This window comes from Pseudophryne corroboree, chromosome 7, assembly GCF_028390025.1.
Source record: "Pseudophryne corroboree isolate aPseCor3 chromosome 7, aPseCor3.hap2, whole genome shotgun sequence".
In the NCBI taxonomy this organism is placed as follows: domain Eukaryota; kingdom Metazoa; phylum Chordata; class Amphibia; order Anura; family Myobatrachidae; genus Pseudophryne; species Pseudophryne corroboree.
The window spans coordinates 480226816-480244759 of NC_086450.1; positions in this window are offsets into that span (position 1 = coordinate 480226816).

Below are 17944 nucleotides of genomic sequence, written 5' to 3' on the forward strand. Positions count from 1 at the left end.
GGTGACATAAAGGATAAATATAGTATTAATGGCACTATACTGGAAACTACTGAGGAGGAAAGGGATCTAGGAGTCACTATCTCAGGTGACATAAAGGATAAAATAGGATTAATAGCACTATTCTGGAAACTACTGAGGAGGAAAGGGATCTAGGAGTCACTATTTCAGGTGACGAAGGATAAATATAGTATTAATGACACTATACTGGAAACTACTGAGGAGGAAAGGGATCTAGGAGTCACTATCTCAGGTGACATAAATGATAAATATAGTATTAATAGCACTATACTGGAAACTACTGAGGAGGAAAAGGATCTAGGAGTCACTATTTCAGGTGACAAAGGATAAATATAGTATTACTGGCACTATACTGGGAACTACTGAGGAGGAAAGGGATCTAGGAGTCACTATTTCAGGTGACATAAAGGATAAATATAGTATTAGTGGCATTATACTGGAACTACTGAGGAGGAAAGGGATCTAGGAGTCACTATTTCAGATGACATAAAGGATAAATATAGTATTAATGGCACTATACTGGAAACTACTGAGGAGGAAAGGGATCTAGGACTCACTATTTCAGGGGACATAAAGGATAAATATAGTATTAATGGCACTATACTGGAAACTACTGAGGGGGAAAGGGATCTATGAGTCACTATCTCAGGTGACATAAATGATAAAATAGGATTGATAGCACTATTCTGGAAACTACTGAGGAGGAAAGGGATCTAGGAGTCACTATTTCAGGTGACGAAGGATAAATATAGTATTAATGGCACTATACTGGAAACTACTGAGGAGGAAAGGGATCTAGGAGTCACTATCTCAGGTGACATAAATGATAAAATAGGATTGATAGCACTATTCTGGAAACTACTGAGGAGGAAAGGGATCTAGGAGTCACTATTTCAGGTGACGAAGGATAAATATAGTATTAATGACACTATACTGGAAACTACTGAGGAGGAAAGGGATCTAGGAGTCACTATCTCAGGTGACATAAATGATAAATATAGTATTAATAGCACTATACTGGAAACTACTGAGGAGGAAAAGGATCTAGGAGTCACTATTTCAGGTGACAAAGGATAAATATAGTATTACTGGCACTATACTGGGAACTACTGAGGAGGAAAGGGATCTAGGAGTCACTATTTCAGGTGACATAAAGGATAAATATAGTATTAGTGGCACTATACTGGAACTACTGAGGAGGAAAGGGATCTAGGAGTCACTATTTCAGATGACATAAAGGATAAATATAGTATTAATGGCAATATACTGGAAACTACTGAGGAGGAAAGGGATCTAGGACTCACTATTTCAGGGGACATAAAGGATAAATATAGTATTAATGACCCTATACTGGAAACTACTGAGGAGGAAAGGGATCTAGGACTCACTATTTCAGGTGACATAAAGGATAAATATAGTATTAATGGCACTATACTGGAAACTACTGAGGAGAAAAGGGATCTAGGAGTCACTATCTCAGGTGACATAAAGGATAAATATAGTATTAATGACCCTATACTGGAAACTACTGAGGTGGAAAGGGATCTAGGAGTCATTATCTCAGGTGACATAAAGGATAAATATAGTAATAATGACACTATACTGGAAACTACTGAGGAGGAAAGGTATCTAGGAGTTACTATTTCAGGTGACAAAGTATAAATATAGTATTAATGGCACTATACTGGAAACTACTGAGGAGGAAAGGGATCTAGGAGTCACTATTTCAGTTGACATAAAGGATAAATATAGTATTAATGTCACTATATTGGTAACTACTGAGGAGGAAAGGGATCTAGGAGTCACTATCTCAGGTGACATAAAGGATAAATATAGTATTAATGGCACTATACTGGAAACTACTGAGGAGGAAAGGGATCTAGGAGTCACTATTTCAGGTGACATAAATGATAAATATAGTATTAATGGCACTATACTGGAAACTACTGAGGAGGAAAGGGATCTAGGAGTCACTATCTCAGGTGACATAAAGGATAAATATAGTATTACTGGCACTATACTGGAAACTATTGAGGAGGAAAGGGATCTAGGAGTCACTATTTCAGGTGACATAAAGGATAAATATAGTATTAATGGCACTATACTGGAAACTACTGAGGAGGAAAGGGATCTAGGAGTCACTATCTCAGGTGACATAAAGGATAAATATAGTATTATTAGCACTATACTGGAAACTACTGAGGAGGAAAGGGAGCTAGGAGTCACTATCTCCGGTGACATAAAGGATAAATATAGTATTAATGGCTCTATACTAGAGACTGAGGAGGAAAGGGATCTAGGAGTCACTATCTCAGGTGACATAAAGGATAAATATAGTATTACTGGCACTATACTGGAAACTACTGAGGAGGAAAGGGATCTAGGACTCACTATTTCAGGGGACATAAAGGATAAATATAGTATTAATGACCCTATACTGGAAACTACTGAGGAGGAAAGGGATCTAGGACTCACTATTTCAGGTGACATAAAGGATAAATATAGTATTAATGGCACTATACTGGAAACTACTGAGGAGAAAAGGGATCTAGGAGTCACTATCTCAGGTGACATAAAGGATAAATATAGTATTAATGACCCTATACTGGAAACTACTGAGGAGGAAAGGGATCTAGGAGTCACTATCTCAGGTGACATAAAGGATAAATATAGTAATAATGGCACTATACTGGAAACTACTGAGGAGGAAAGGTATCCAGGAGTTACTATTTCAGGTGACAAAGTATAAATATAGTATTAATGGCACTATACTGGAAACTACTGAGGAGGAAAGGGATCTAGGAGTCACTATTTCAGTTGACATAAAGGATAAATATAGTATTAATGTCACTATATTGGTAACTACTGAGGAGGAAAGGGATCTAGGAGTCACTATCTCAGGTGACATAAAGGATAAATATAGTATTAATGGCACTATACTGGAAACTACTGAGGAGGAAAGGAATCTAGGAGTCACTATTTCAGGTGACATAAATGATAAATATAGTATTAATGGCACTATACTGGAAACTACTGAGGAGGAAAGGGATCTAGGAGTCACTATCTCAGGTGACATAAAGGATAAATATAGTATTACTGGCACTATACTGGAAACTACTGAGGAGGAAAGGGATCTAGGAGTCACTATTTCAGGTGACATAAAGGATAAATATAGTATTAATGGCACTATACTGGAAACTACTGAGGAGGAAAGGGATCTAGGAGTCACTATCTCAGGTGACATAAAGGATACATATAGTACTAATGGCTCTATACTGGAACTACTGAGGAGGAAAGGGATCTAGGAGTCACTATCTCAGGTGACATAAAGGATAAATATAGTATTAATGGCTCTATACTAGAGACTACTGAGGAGGAAAGGGATCTAGGAGTCACTATCTCAGGTGACATAAAGGATAAATATAGTATTAATGGCACTATACTGGAAACTACTGAGGAGGAAAGGGATCTAGGAGTCACTATCTCAGGTGACATAAAGGATAAAATAGGATTAATAGCACTATTCTGGAAACTACTGAGGAGGAAAGGGATCTAGGAGTCACTATTTCAGGTGACGAAGGATAAATATAGTATTAATGACACTATACTGGAAACTACTGAGGAGGAAAGGGATCTAGGAGTCACTATCTCAGGTGACATAAATGATAAATATAGTATTAATAGCACTATACTGGAAACTACTGAGGAGGAAAAGGATCTAGGAGTCACTATTTCAGGTGACAAAGGATAAATATAGTATTACTGGCACTATACTGGGAACTACTGAGGAGGAAAGGGATCTAGGAGTCACTATTTCAGGTGACATAAAGGATAAATATAGTATTAGTGGCATTATACTGGAACTACTGAGGAGGAAAGGGATCTAGGAGTCACTATTTCAGATGACATAAAGGATAAATATAGTATTAATGGCACTATACTGGAAACTACTGAGGAGGAAAGGGATCTAGGACTCACTATTTCAGGGGACATAAAGGATAAATATAGTATTAATGGCACTATACTGGAAACTACTGAGGGGGAAAGGGATCTATGAGTCACTATCTCAGGTGACATAAATGATAAAATAGGATTGATAGCACTATTCTGGAAACTACTGAGGAGGAAAGGGATCTAGGAGTCACTATTTCAGGTGACGAAGGATAAATATAGTATTAATGGCACTATACTGGAAACTACTGAGGAGGAAAGGGATCTAGGAGTCACTATCTCAGGTGACATAAATGATAAAATAGGATTGATAGCACTATTCTGGAAACTACTGAGGAGGAAAGGGATCTAGGAGTCACTATTTCAGGTGACGAAGGATAAATATAGTATTAATGACACTATACTGGAAACTACTGAGGAGGAAAGGGATCTAGGAGTCACTATCTCAGGTGACATAAATGATAAATATAGTATTAATAGCACTATACTGGAAACTACTGAGGAGGAAAAGGATCTAGGAGTCACTATTTCAGGTGACAAAGGATAAATATAGTATTACTGGCACTATACTGGGAACTACTGAGGAGGAAAGGGATCTAGGAGTCACTATTTCAGGTGACATAAAGGATAAATATAGTATTAGTGGCACTATACTGGAACTACTGAGGAGGAAAGGGATCTAGGAGTCACTATTTCAGATGACATAAAGGATAAATATAGTATTAATGGCAATATACTGGAAACTACTGAGGAGGAAAGGGATCTAGGACTCACTATTTCAGGGGACATAAAGGATAAATATAGTATTAATGACCCTATACTGGAAACTACTGAGGAGGAAAGGGATCTAGGACTCACTATTTCAGGTGACATAAAGGATAAATATAGTATTAATGGCACTATACTGGAAACTACTGAGGAGAAAAGGGATCTAGGAGTCACTATCTCAGGTGACATAAAGGATAAATATAGTATTAATGACCCTATACTGGAAACTACTGAGGTGGAAAGGGATCTAGGAGTCATTATCTCAGGTGACATAAAGGATAAATATAGTAATAATGGCACTATACTGGAAACTACTGAGGAGGAAAGGTATCTAGGAGTTACTATTTCAGGTGACAAAGTATAAATATAGTATTAATGGCACTATACTGGAAACTACTGAGGAGGAAAGGGATCTAGGAGTCACTATTTCAGGTGACATAAATGATAAATATAGTATTATTAGCACTATACTGGAAACTACTGAGGAGGAAAGGGAGCTAGGAGTCACAATCTCCGGTGACATAAAGGATAAATATAGTATTAATGGCTCTATACTAGAGACTGAGGAGGAAAGGGATCTAGGAGTCACTATCTCAGGTGACATAAAGGATAAATATAGTATTAATGACACTATACTGGAAACTACTGAGGAGGAAAGGGATCTAGGAGTCACTATCTCAGGTGACATAAAGGATACATATAGTACTAATGGCTCTATACTGGAACTACTGAGGAGGAAAGGGATCTAGGAGTCACTATCTCAGGAGACATAAAGGATAAATATAGTATTAATGGCTCTATACTAGAGACTACTGAGGAGGAAAGGGATCTAGGAGTCACTATCTCAGGTGACATAAAGGATAAATATAGTATTAATGGCACTATACTGGAAACTACTGAGGAGGAAAGGGATCTAGGAGTCACTATCTCAGGTGACATAAAGGATAAAATAGGATTAATAGCACTATTCTGGAAACTACTGAGGAGGAAAGGGATCTAGGAGTCACTATTTCAGGTGACGAAGGATAAATATAGTATTAATGACACTATACTGGAAACTACTGAGGAGGAAAGGGATCTAGGAGTCACTATCTCAGGTGACATAAATGATAAATATAGTATTAATAGCACTATACTGGAAACTACTGAGGAGGAAAAGGATCTAGGAGTCACTATTTCAGGTGACAAAGGATAAATATAGTATTACTGGCACTATACTGGGAACTACTGAGGAGGAAAGGGATCTAGGAGTCACTTTTTCAGGTGACATAAAGGATAAATATAGTATTAGTGGCATTATACTGGAACTACTGAGGAGGAAAGGGATCTAGGAGTCACTATTTCAGATGACATAAAGGATAAATATAGTATTAATGGCACTATACTGGAAACTACTGAGGAGGAAAGGGATCTAGGACTCACTATTTCAGGGGACATAAAGGATAAATATAGTATTAATGGCACTATACTGGAAACTACTGAGGGGGAAAGGGATCTATGAGTCACTATCTCAGGTGACATAAATGATAAAATAGGATTGATAGCACTATTCTGGAAACTACTGAGGAGGAAAGGGATCTAGGAGTCACTATCTCAGGTGACATAAAGGATAAATATAGTATTAATGGCACTATACTGGAAACTACTGAGGAGGAAAGGGATCTAGGAGTCACTATCTCAGGTGACATAAAGGATAAAATAGGATTAATAGCACTATTCTGGAAACTACTGAGGAGGAAAGGGATCTAGGAGTCACTATTTCAGGTGACAAAGGATAAATATAGTATTAATGACACTATACTGGAAACTACTGAGGAGGAAAGGGATCTAGGAGTCACTATCTCAGGTGACATAAATGATAAATATAGTATTAATAGCACTATACTGGAAACTACTGAGGAGGAAAAGGATCTAGGAGTCACTATTTCAGGTGACAAAGGATAAATATAGTATTACTGGCACTATACTGGGAACTACTGAGGAGGAAAGGGATCTAGGAGTCACTATCTCAGGTGACATAAATGATAAAATAGGATTGATAGCACTATTCTGGAAACTACTGAGGAGGAAAGGGATCTAGGAGTCACTATCTCAGGTGACATAAAGGATAAATATAGTATTAATGGCACTATACTGGAAACTACTGAGGAGGAAAGGAATCTAGGAGTCACTATTTCAGGTGACATAAATGATAAATATAGTATTAATGGCACTATACTGGAAACTACTGAGGAGGAAAGGGATCTAGGAGTCACTATCTCAGGTGACATAAAGGATAAATATAGTATTACTGGCACTATACTGGAAACTACTGCGGAGGAAAGGGATCTAGGAGTCACTATTTCAGGTGACATAAAGGATAAATATAGTATTAATGGCACTATACTGGAAACTACTGAGGAGGAAAGGGATCTAGGAGTCACTATCTCAGGTGACATAAAGGATACATATAGTACTAATGGCTCTATACTGGAACTACTGAGGAGGAAAGGGATCTAGGAGTCACTATCTCAGGTGACATAAAGGATAAATATAGTATTAATGGCTCTATACTAGAGACTACTGAGGAGGAAAGGGATCTAGGAGTCACTATCTCAGGTGACATAAAGGATAAATATAGTATTAATGGCACTATACTGGAAACTACTGAGGAGGAAAGGGATCTAGGAGTCACTATCTCAGGTGACATAAAGGATAAAATAGGATTAATAGCACTATTCTGGAAACTACTGAGGAGGAAAGGGATCTAGGAGTCACTATTTCAGGTGACGAAGGATAAATATAGTATTAATGACACTATACTGGAAACTACTGAGGAGGAAACGGATCTAGGAGTCACTATCTCAGGTGACATAAATGATAAATATAGTATTAATAGCACTATACTGGAAACTACTGAGGAGGAAAAGGATCTAGGAGTCACTATTTCAGGTGACAAAGGATAAATATAGTATTACTGGCACTATACTGGGAACTACTGAAGAGGAAAGGGATCTAGGAGTCACTATTTCAGGTGACATAAAGGATAAATATAGTATTAGTGGCATTATACTGGAACTACTGAGGAGGAAAGGGATCTAGGAGTCACTATTTCAGATGACATAAAGGATAAATATAGTATTAATGGCACTATACTGGAAACTACTGAGGAGGAAAGGGATCTAGGACTCACTATTTCAGGGGACATAAAGGATAAATATAGTATTAATGGCACTATACTGGAAACTACTGAGGGGGAAAGGGATCTATGAGTCACTATCTCAGGTGACATAAATGATAAAATAGGATTGATAGCACTATTCTGGAAACTACTGAGGAGGAAAGGGATCTAGGAGTCACTATTTCAGGTGACGAAGGATAAATATAGTATTAATGGCACTATACTGGAAACTACTGAGGAGGAAAGGGATCTAGGAGTCACTATCTCAGGTGACATAAATGATAAAATAGGATTGATAGCACTATTCTGGAAACTACTGAGGAGGAAAGGGATCTAGGAGTCACTATTTCAGGTGACGAAGGATAAATATAGTATTAATGACACTATACTGGAAACTACTGAGGAGGAAAGGGATCTAGGAGTCACTATCTCAGGTGACATAAATGATAAATATAGTATTAATAGCACTATACTGGAAACTACTGAGGAGGAAAAGGATCTAGGAGTCACTATTTCAGGTGACAAAGGATAAATATAGTATTACTGGCACTATACTGGGAACTACTGAGGAGGAAAGGGATCTAGGAGTCACTATTTCAGGTGACATAAAGGATAAATATAGTATTAGTGGCACTATACTGGAACTACTGAGGAGGAAAGGGATCTAGGAGTCACTATTTCAGATGACATAAAGGATAAATATAGTATTAATGGCAATATACTGGAAACTACTGAGGAGGAAAGGGATCTAGGACTCACTATTTCAGGGGACATAAAGGATAAATATAGTATTAATGACCCTATACTGGAAACTACTGAGGAGGAAAGGGATCTAGGACTCACTATTTCAGGTGACATAAAGGATAAATATAGTATTAATGGCACTATACTGGAAACTACTGAGGAGAAAAGGGATCTAGGAGTCACTATCTCAGGTGACATAAAGGATAAATATAGTATTAATGACCCTATACTGGAAACTACTGAGGAGGAAAGGGATCTAGGAGTCATTATCTCAGGTGACATAAAGGATAAATATAGTAATAATGGCACTATACTGGAAACTACTGAGGAGGAAAGGTATCTAGGAGTTACTATTTCAGGTGACAAAGTATAAATATAGTATTAATGGCACTATACTGGAAACTACTGAGGAGGAAAGGGATCTAGGAGTCACTATTTCAGTTGACATAAAGGATAAATATAGTATTAATGTCACTATATTGGTAACTACTGAGGAGGAAAGGGATCTAGGAGTCACTATCTCAGGTGACATAAAGGATAAATATAGTATTAATGGCACTATACTGGAAACTACTGAGGAGGAAAGGGATCTAGGAGTCACTATTTCAGGTGACATAAATGATAAATATAGTATTAATGGCACTATACTGGAAACTACTGAGGAGGAAAGGGATCTAGGAGTCACTATCTCAGGTGACATAAAGGATAAATATAGTATTACTGGCACTATACTGGAAACTATTGAGGAGGAAAGGGATCTAGGAGTCACTATTTCAGGTGACATAAAGGATAAATATAGTATTAATGGCACTATACTGGAAACTACTGAGGAGGAAAGGGATCTAGGAGTCACTATCTCAGGTGACATAAAGGATAAATATAGTATTATTAGCACTATACTGGAAACTACTGAGGAGGAAAGGGAGCTAGGAGTCACTATCTCCGGTGACATAAAGGATAAATATAGTATTAATGGCTCTATACTAGAGACTGAGGAGGAAAGGGATCTAGGAGTCACTATCTCAGGTGACATAAAGGATAAATATAGTATTAATGACACTATACTGGAAACTACTGAGGAGGAAAGGGATCTAGGAGTCACTATCTCAGGTGACATAAAGGATACATATAGTACTAATGGCTCTATACTGGAACTACTGAGGAGGAAAGGGATCTAGGAGTCACTATCTCAGGAGACATAAAGGATAAATATAGTATTAATGGCTCTATACTAGAGACTACTGAGGAGGAAAGGGATCTAGGAGTCACTATCTCAGGTGACATAAAGGATAAATATAGTATTAATGGCACTATACTGGAAACTACTGAGGAGGAAAGGGATCTAGGAGTCACTATCTCAGGTGACATAAAGGATAAAATAGGATTAATAGCACTATTCTGGAAACTACTGAGGAGGAAAGGGATCTAGGAGTCACTATTTCAGGTGACGAAGGATAAATATAGTATTAATGACACTATACTGGAAACTACTGAGGAGGAAAGGGATCTAGGAGTCACTATCTCAGGTGACATAAATGATAAATATAGTATTAATAGCACTATACTGGAAACTACTGAGGAGGAAAAGGATCTAGGAGTCACTATTTCAGGTGACAAAGGATAAATATAGTATTACTGGCACTATACTGGGAACTACTGAGGAGGAAAGGGATCTAGGAGTCACTTTTTCAGGTGACATAAAGGATAAATATAGTATTAGTGGCATTATACTGGAACTACTGAGGAGGAAAGGGATCTAGGAGTCACTATTTCAGATGACATAAAGGATAAATATAGTATTAATGGCACTATACTGGAAACTACTGAGGAGGAAAGGGATCTAGGACTCACTATTTCAGGGGACATAAAGGATAAATATAGTATTAATGGCACTATACTGGAAACTACTGAGGGGGAAAGGGATCTATGAGTCACTATCTCAGGTGACATAAATGATAAAATAGGATTGATAGCACTATTCTGGAAACTACTGAGGAGGAAAGGGATCTAGGAGTCACTATTTCAGGTGACGAAGGATAAATATAGTATTAATGGCACTATACTGGAAACTACTGAGGAGGAAAGGGATCTAGGAGTCACTATCTCAGGTGACATAAATGATAAAATAGGATTGATAGCACTATTCTGGAAACTACTGAGGAGGAAAGGGATCTAGGAGTCACTATCTCAGGTGACATAAAGGATAAATATAGTATTAATGGCACTATACTGGAAACTACTGAGGAGGAAAGGAATCTAGGAGTCACTATTTCAGGTGACATAAATGATAAATATAGTATTAATGGCACTATACTGGAAACTACTGAGGAGGAAAGGGATCTAGGAGTCACTATCTCAGGTGACATAAAGGATAAATATAGTATTACTGGCACTATACTGGAAACTACTGAGGAGGAAAGGGATCTAGGAGTCACTATTTCAGGTGACATAAAGGATAAATATAGTATTAATGGCACTATACTGGAAACTACTGAGGAGGAAAGGGATCTAGGAGTCACTATCTCAGGTGACATAAAGGATACATATAGTACTAATGGCTCTATACTGGAACTACTGAGGAGGAAAGGGATCTAGGAGTCACTATCTCAGGTGACATAAAGGATAAATATAGTATTAATGGCACTATACTGGAAACTACTGAGGAGAAAAGGGATCTAGGAGTCACTATCTCAGGTGACATAAAGGATAAATATAGTATTATTGACCCTATACTGGAAACTACTGAGGAGGAAAGGGATCTAGGAGTCATTATCTCAGGTGACATAAAGGATAAATATAGTAATAATGGCACTATACTGGAAACTACTGAGGAGGAAAGGTATCTAGGAGTTACTATTTCAGGTGACAAAGTATAAATATAGTATTAATGGCACTATACTGGAAACTACTGAGGAGGAAAGGGATCTAGGAGTCACTATTTCAGTTGACATAAAGGATAAATATAGTATTAATGTCACTATATTGGTAACTACTGAGGAGGAAAGGGATCTAGGAGTCACTATCTCAGGTGACATAAAGGATAAATATAGTATTAATGGCACTATACTGGAAACTACTGAGGAGGAAAGGGATCTAGGAGTCACTATTTCAGGTGACATAAATGATAAATATAGTATTAATGGCACTATACTGGAAACTACTGAGGAGGAAAGGGATCTAGGAGTCACTATCTCAGGTGACATAAAGGATAAATATAGTATTACTGGCACTATACTGGAAACTATTGAGGAGGAAAGGGATCTAGGAGTCACTATTTCAGGTGACATAAAGGATAAATATAGTATTAATGGCACTATACTGGAAACTACTGAGGAGGAAAGGGATCTAGGAGTCACTATCTCAGGTGACATAAAGGATAAATATAGTATTATTAGCACTATACTGGAAACTACTGAGGAGGAAAGGGAGCTAGGAGTCACTATCTCCGGTGACATAAAGGATAAATATAGTATTAATGGCTCTATACTAGAGACTGAGGAGGAAAGGGATCTAGGAGTCACTATCTCAGGTGACATAAAGGATAAATATAGTATTAATGACACTATACTGGAAACTACTGAGGAGGAAAGGGATCTAGGAGTCACTATCTCAGGTGACATAAAGGATACATATAGTACTAATGGCTCTATACTGGAACTACTGAGGAGGAAAGGGATCTAGGAGTCACTATCTCAGGAGACATAAAGGATAAATATAGTATTAATGGCTCTATACTAGAGACTACTGAGGAGGAAAGGGATCTAGGAGTCACTATCTCAGGTGACATAAAGGATAAATATAGTATTAATGGCACTATACTGGAAACTACTGAGGAGGAAAGGGATCTAGGAGTCACTATCTCAGGTGACATAAAGGATAAAATAGGATTAATAGCACTATTCTGGAAACTACTGAGGAGGAAAGGGATCTAGGAGTCACTATTTCAGGTGACGAAGGATAAATATAGTATTAATGACACTATACTGGAAACTACTGAGGAGGAAAGGGATCTAGGAGTCACTATCTCAGGTGACATAAATGATAAATATAGTATTAATAGCACTATACTGGAAACTACTGAGGAGGAAAAGGATCTAGGAGTCACTATTTCAGGTGACAAAGGATAAATATAGTATTACTGGCACTATACTGGGAACTACTGAGGAGGAAAGGGATCTAGGAGTCACTTTTTCAGGTGACATAAAGGATAAATATAGTATTAGTGGCATTATACTGGAACTACTGAGGAGGAAAGGGATCTAGGAGTCACTATTTCAGATGACATAAAGGATAAATATAGTATTAATGGCACTATACTGGAAACTACTGAGGAGGAAAGGGATCTAGGACTCACTATTTCAGGGGACATAAAGGATAAATATAGTATTAATGGCACTATACTGGAAACTACTGAGGGGGAAAGGGATCTATGAGTCACTATCTCAGGTGACATAAATGATAAAATAGGATTGATAGCACTATTCTGGAAACTACTGAGGAGGAAAGGGATCTAGGAGTCACTATTTCAGGTGACGAAGGATAAATATAGTATTAATGGCACTATACTGGAAACTACTGAGGAGGAAAGGGATCTAGGAGTCACTATCTCAGGTGACATAAATGATAAAATAGGATTGATAGCACTATTCTGGAAACTACTGAGGAGGAAAGGGATCTAGGAGTCACTATCTCAGGTGACATAAAGGATAAATATAGTATTAATGGCACTATACTGGAAACTACTGAGGAGGAAAGGAATCTAGGAGTCACTATTTCAGGTGACATAAATGATAAATATAGTATTAATGGCACTATACTGGAAACTACTGAGGAGGAAAGGGATCTAGGAGTCACTATCTCAGGTGACATAAAGGATAAATATAGTATTACTGGCACTATACTGGAAACTACTGAGGAGGAAAGGGATCTAGGAGTCACTATTTCAGGTGACATAAAGGATAAATATAGTATTAATGGCACTATACTGGAAACTACTGAGGAGGAAAGGGATCTAGGAGTCACTATCTCAGGTGACATAAAGGATACATATAGTACTAATGGCTCTATACTGGAACTACTGAGGAGGAAAGGGATCTAGGAGTCACTATCTCAGGTGACATAAAGGATAAATATAGTATTAATGGCTCTATACTAGAGACTACTGAGGAGGAAAGGGATCTAGGAGTCACTATCTCAGGTGACATAAAGGATAAATATAGTATTAATGGCACTATACTGGAAACTACTGAGGAGGAAAGGGATCTAGGAGTCACTATATCAGGTGACATAAAGGATAAAATAGGATTAATAGCACTATTCTGGAAACTACTGAGGAGGAAAGGGATCTAGGAGTCACTATTTCAGGTGACGAAGGATAAATATAGTATTAATGACACTATACTGGAAACTACTGAGGAGGAAAGGGATCTAGGAGTCACTATCTCAGGTGACATAAATGATAAATATAGTATTAATAGCACTATACTGGAAACTACTGATGAGGAAAAGGATCTAGGAGTCACTATTTCAGGTGACAAAGGATAAATATAGTATTACTGGCACTATACTGGGAACTACTGAGGAGGAAAGGGATCTAGGAGTCACTATTTCAGGTGACATAAAGGATAAATATAGTATTAGTGGCATTATACTGGAACTACTGAGGAGGAAAGGGATCTAGGAGTCACTATTTCAGATGACATAAAGGATAAATATAGTATTAATGGCACTATACTGGAAACTACTGAGGAGGAAAGGGATCTAGGACTCACTATTTCAGGGGACATAAAGGATAAATATAGTATTAATGGCACTATACTGGAAACTACTGAGGGGGAAAGGGATCTATGAGTCACTATCTCAGGTGACATAAATGATAAAATAGGATTGATAGCACTATTCTGGAAACTACTGAGGAGGAAAGGGATCTAGGAGTCACTATTTCAGGTGACGAAGGATAAATATAGTATTAATGGCACTATACTGGAAACTACTGAGGAGGAAAGGGATCTAGGAGTCACTATCTCAGGTGACATAAATGATAAAATAGGATTGATAGCACTATTCTGGAAACTACTGAGGAGGAAAGGGATCTAGGAGTCACTATTTCAGGTGACGAAGGATAAATATAGTATTAATGACACTATACTGGAAACTACTGAGGAGGAAAGGGATCTAGGAGTCACTATCTCAGGTGACATAAATGATAAATATAGTATTAATAGCACTATACTGGAAACTACTGAGGAGGAAAAGGATCTAGGAGTCACTATTTCAGGTGACAAAGGATAAATATAGTATTACTGGCACTATACTGGGAACTACTGAGGAGGAAAGGGATCTAGGAGTCACTATTTCAGGTGACATAAAGGATAAATATAGTATTAGTGGCACTATACTGGAACTACTGAGGAGGAAAGGGATCTAGGAGTCACTATTTCAGATGACATAAAGGATAAATATAGTATTAATGGCAATATACTGGAAACTACTGAGGAGGAAAGGGATCTAGGACTCACTATTTCAGGGGACATAAAGGATAAATATAGTATTAATGACCCTATACTGGAAACTACTGAGGAGGAAAGGGATCTAGGACTCACTATTTCAGGTGACATAAAGGATAAATATAGTATTAATGGCACTATACTGGAAACTACTGAGGAGAAAAGGGATCTAGGAGTCACTATCTCAGGTGACATAAAGGATAAATATAGTATTAATGACCCTATACTGGAAACTACTGAGGAGGAAAGGGATCTAGGAGTCATTATCTCAGGTGACAAAAAGGATAAATATAGTAATAATGGCACTATACTGGAAACTACTGAGGAGGAAAGGTATCTAGGAGTTACTATTTCAGGTGACAAAGTATAAATATAGTATTAATGGCACTATACTGGAAACTTCTGAGGAGGAAAGGGATCTAGGAGTCACTATTTCAGTTGACATAAAGGATAAATATAGTATTAATGTCACTATATTGGTAACTACTGAGGAGGAAAGGGATCTAGGAGTCACTATCTCAGGTGACATAAAGGATAAATATAGTGTTAATGGCACTATACTGGAAACTACTGAGGAGGAAAGGGATCTAGGAGTCACTATTTCAGGTGACATAAATGATAAATATAGTATTAATGGCACTATACTGGAAACTACTGAGGAGGAAAGGGATCTAGGAGTCACTATCTCAGGTGACATAAAGGATAAATATAGTATTACTGGCACTATACTGGAAACTATTGAGGAGGAAAGGGATCTAGGAGTCACTATTTCAGGTGACATAAAGGATAAATATAGTATTAATGGCACTATACTGGAAACTACTGAGGAGGAAAGGGATCTAGGAGTCACTATCTCAGGTGACATAAAGGATAAATATAGTATTATTAGCACTATACTGGAAACTACTGAGGAGGAAAGGGAGCTAGGAGTCACTATCTCCGGTGACATAAAGGATAAATATAGTATTAATGGCTCTATACTAGAGACTGAGGAGGAAAGGGATCTAGGAGTCACTATCTCAGGTGACATAAAGGATAAATATAGTATTAATGACACTATACTGGAAACTACTGAGGAGGAAAGGGATCTAGGAGTCACTATCTCAGGTGACATAAAGGATACATATAGTACTAATGGCTCTATACTGGAACTACTGAGGAGGAAAGGGATCTAGGAGTCACTATCTCAGGAGACATAAAGGATAAATATAGTATTAATGGCTCTATACTAGAGACTACTGAGGAGGAAAGGGATCTAGGAGTCACTATCTCAGGTGACATAAAGGATAAATATAGTATTAATGGCACTATACTGGAAACTACTGAGGAGGAAAGGGATCTAGGAGTCACTATCTCAGGTGACATAAAGGATAAAATAGGATTAATAGCACTATTCTGGAAACTACTGAGGAGGAAAGGGATCTAGGAGTCACTATTTCAGGTGACGAAGGATAAATATAGTATTAATGACACTATACTGGAAACTACTGAGGAGGAAAGGGATCTAGGAGTCACTATCTCAGGTGACATAAATGATAAATATAGTATTAATAGCACTATACTGGAAACTACTGAGGAGGAAAAGGATCTAGGAGTCACTATTTCAGGTGACAAAGGATAAATATAGTATTACTGGCACTATACTGGGAACTACTGAGGAGGAAAGGGATCTAGGAGTCACTTTTTCAGGTGACATAAAGGATAAATATAGTATTAGTGGCATTATACTGGAACTACTGAGGAGGAAAGGGATCTAGGAGTCACTATTTCAGATGACATAAAGGATAAATATAGTATTAATGGCACTATACTGGAAACTACTGAGGAGGAAAGGGATCTAGGACTCACTATTTCAGGGGACATAAAGGATAAATATAGTATTAATGGCACTATACTGGAAACTACTGAGGGGGAAAGGGATCTATGAGTCACTATCTCAGGTGACATAAATGATAAAATAGGATTGATAGCACTATTCTGGAAACTACTGAGGAGGAAAGGGATCTAGGAGTCACTATTTCAGGTGACGAAGGATAAATATAGTATTAATGGCACTATACTGGAAACTACTGAGGAGGAAAGGGATCTAGGAGTCACTATCTCAGGTGACATAAATGATAAAATAGGATTGATAGCACTATTCTGGAAACTACTGAGGAGGAAAGGGATCTAGGAGTCACTATTTCAGGTGACGAAGGATAAATATAGTATTAATGGCACTATACTGGTAAGTACTTAGGAGGAAAGGGATCTAGGAGTCACTATTACAGGTGACATAAAGGATAAATATAGTATTAATGGCTCTATACTGGAAGCTACTGAGGATGAAAGGGATCTAGGAGTCACTGTTACAGGTGACATAAAGGATAAATATAGTATTAATGGCACTATACTGGAAACTACTGAGGAGGAAAGGGATCTAGGACTCACTATTTCAGGGGACATAAAGGATAAATATAGTATTAATGACCCTATACTGGAAACTACTGAGGAGGAAAGGGATCTAGGACTCACTATTTCAGGTGACATAAAGGATAAATATAGTAATAATGGCACTATACTGGAAACTACTGAGGAGGAAAGGGATCTAGGAGTCACTATCTCAGGTGACATAAATGATAAATATAGTATTAATAGCACTATACTGGAAACTACTGAGGAGGAAAAGGATCTAGGAGTCACTATTTCAGGTGACAAAGGATAAATATAGTATTACTGGCACTATACTGGGAACTACTGAGGAGGAAAGGGATCTAGGAGTCACTATTTCAGGTGACATAAAGGATAAATATAGTAT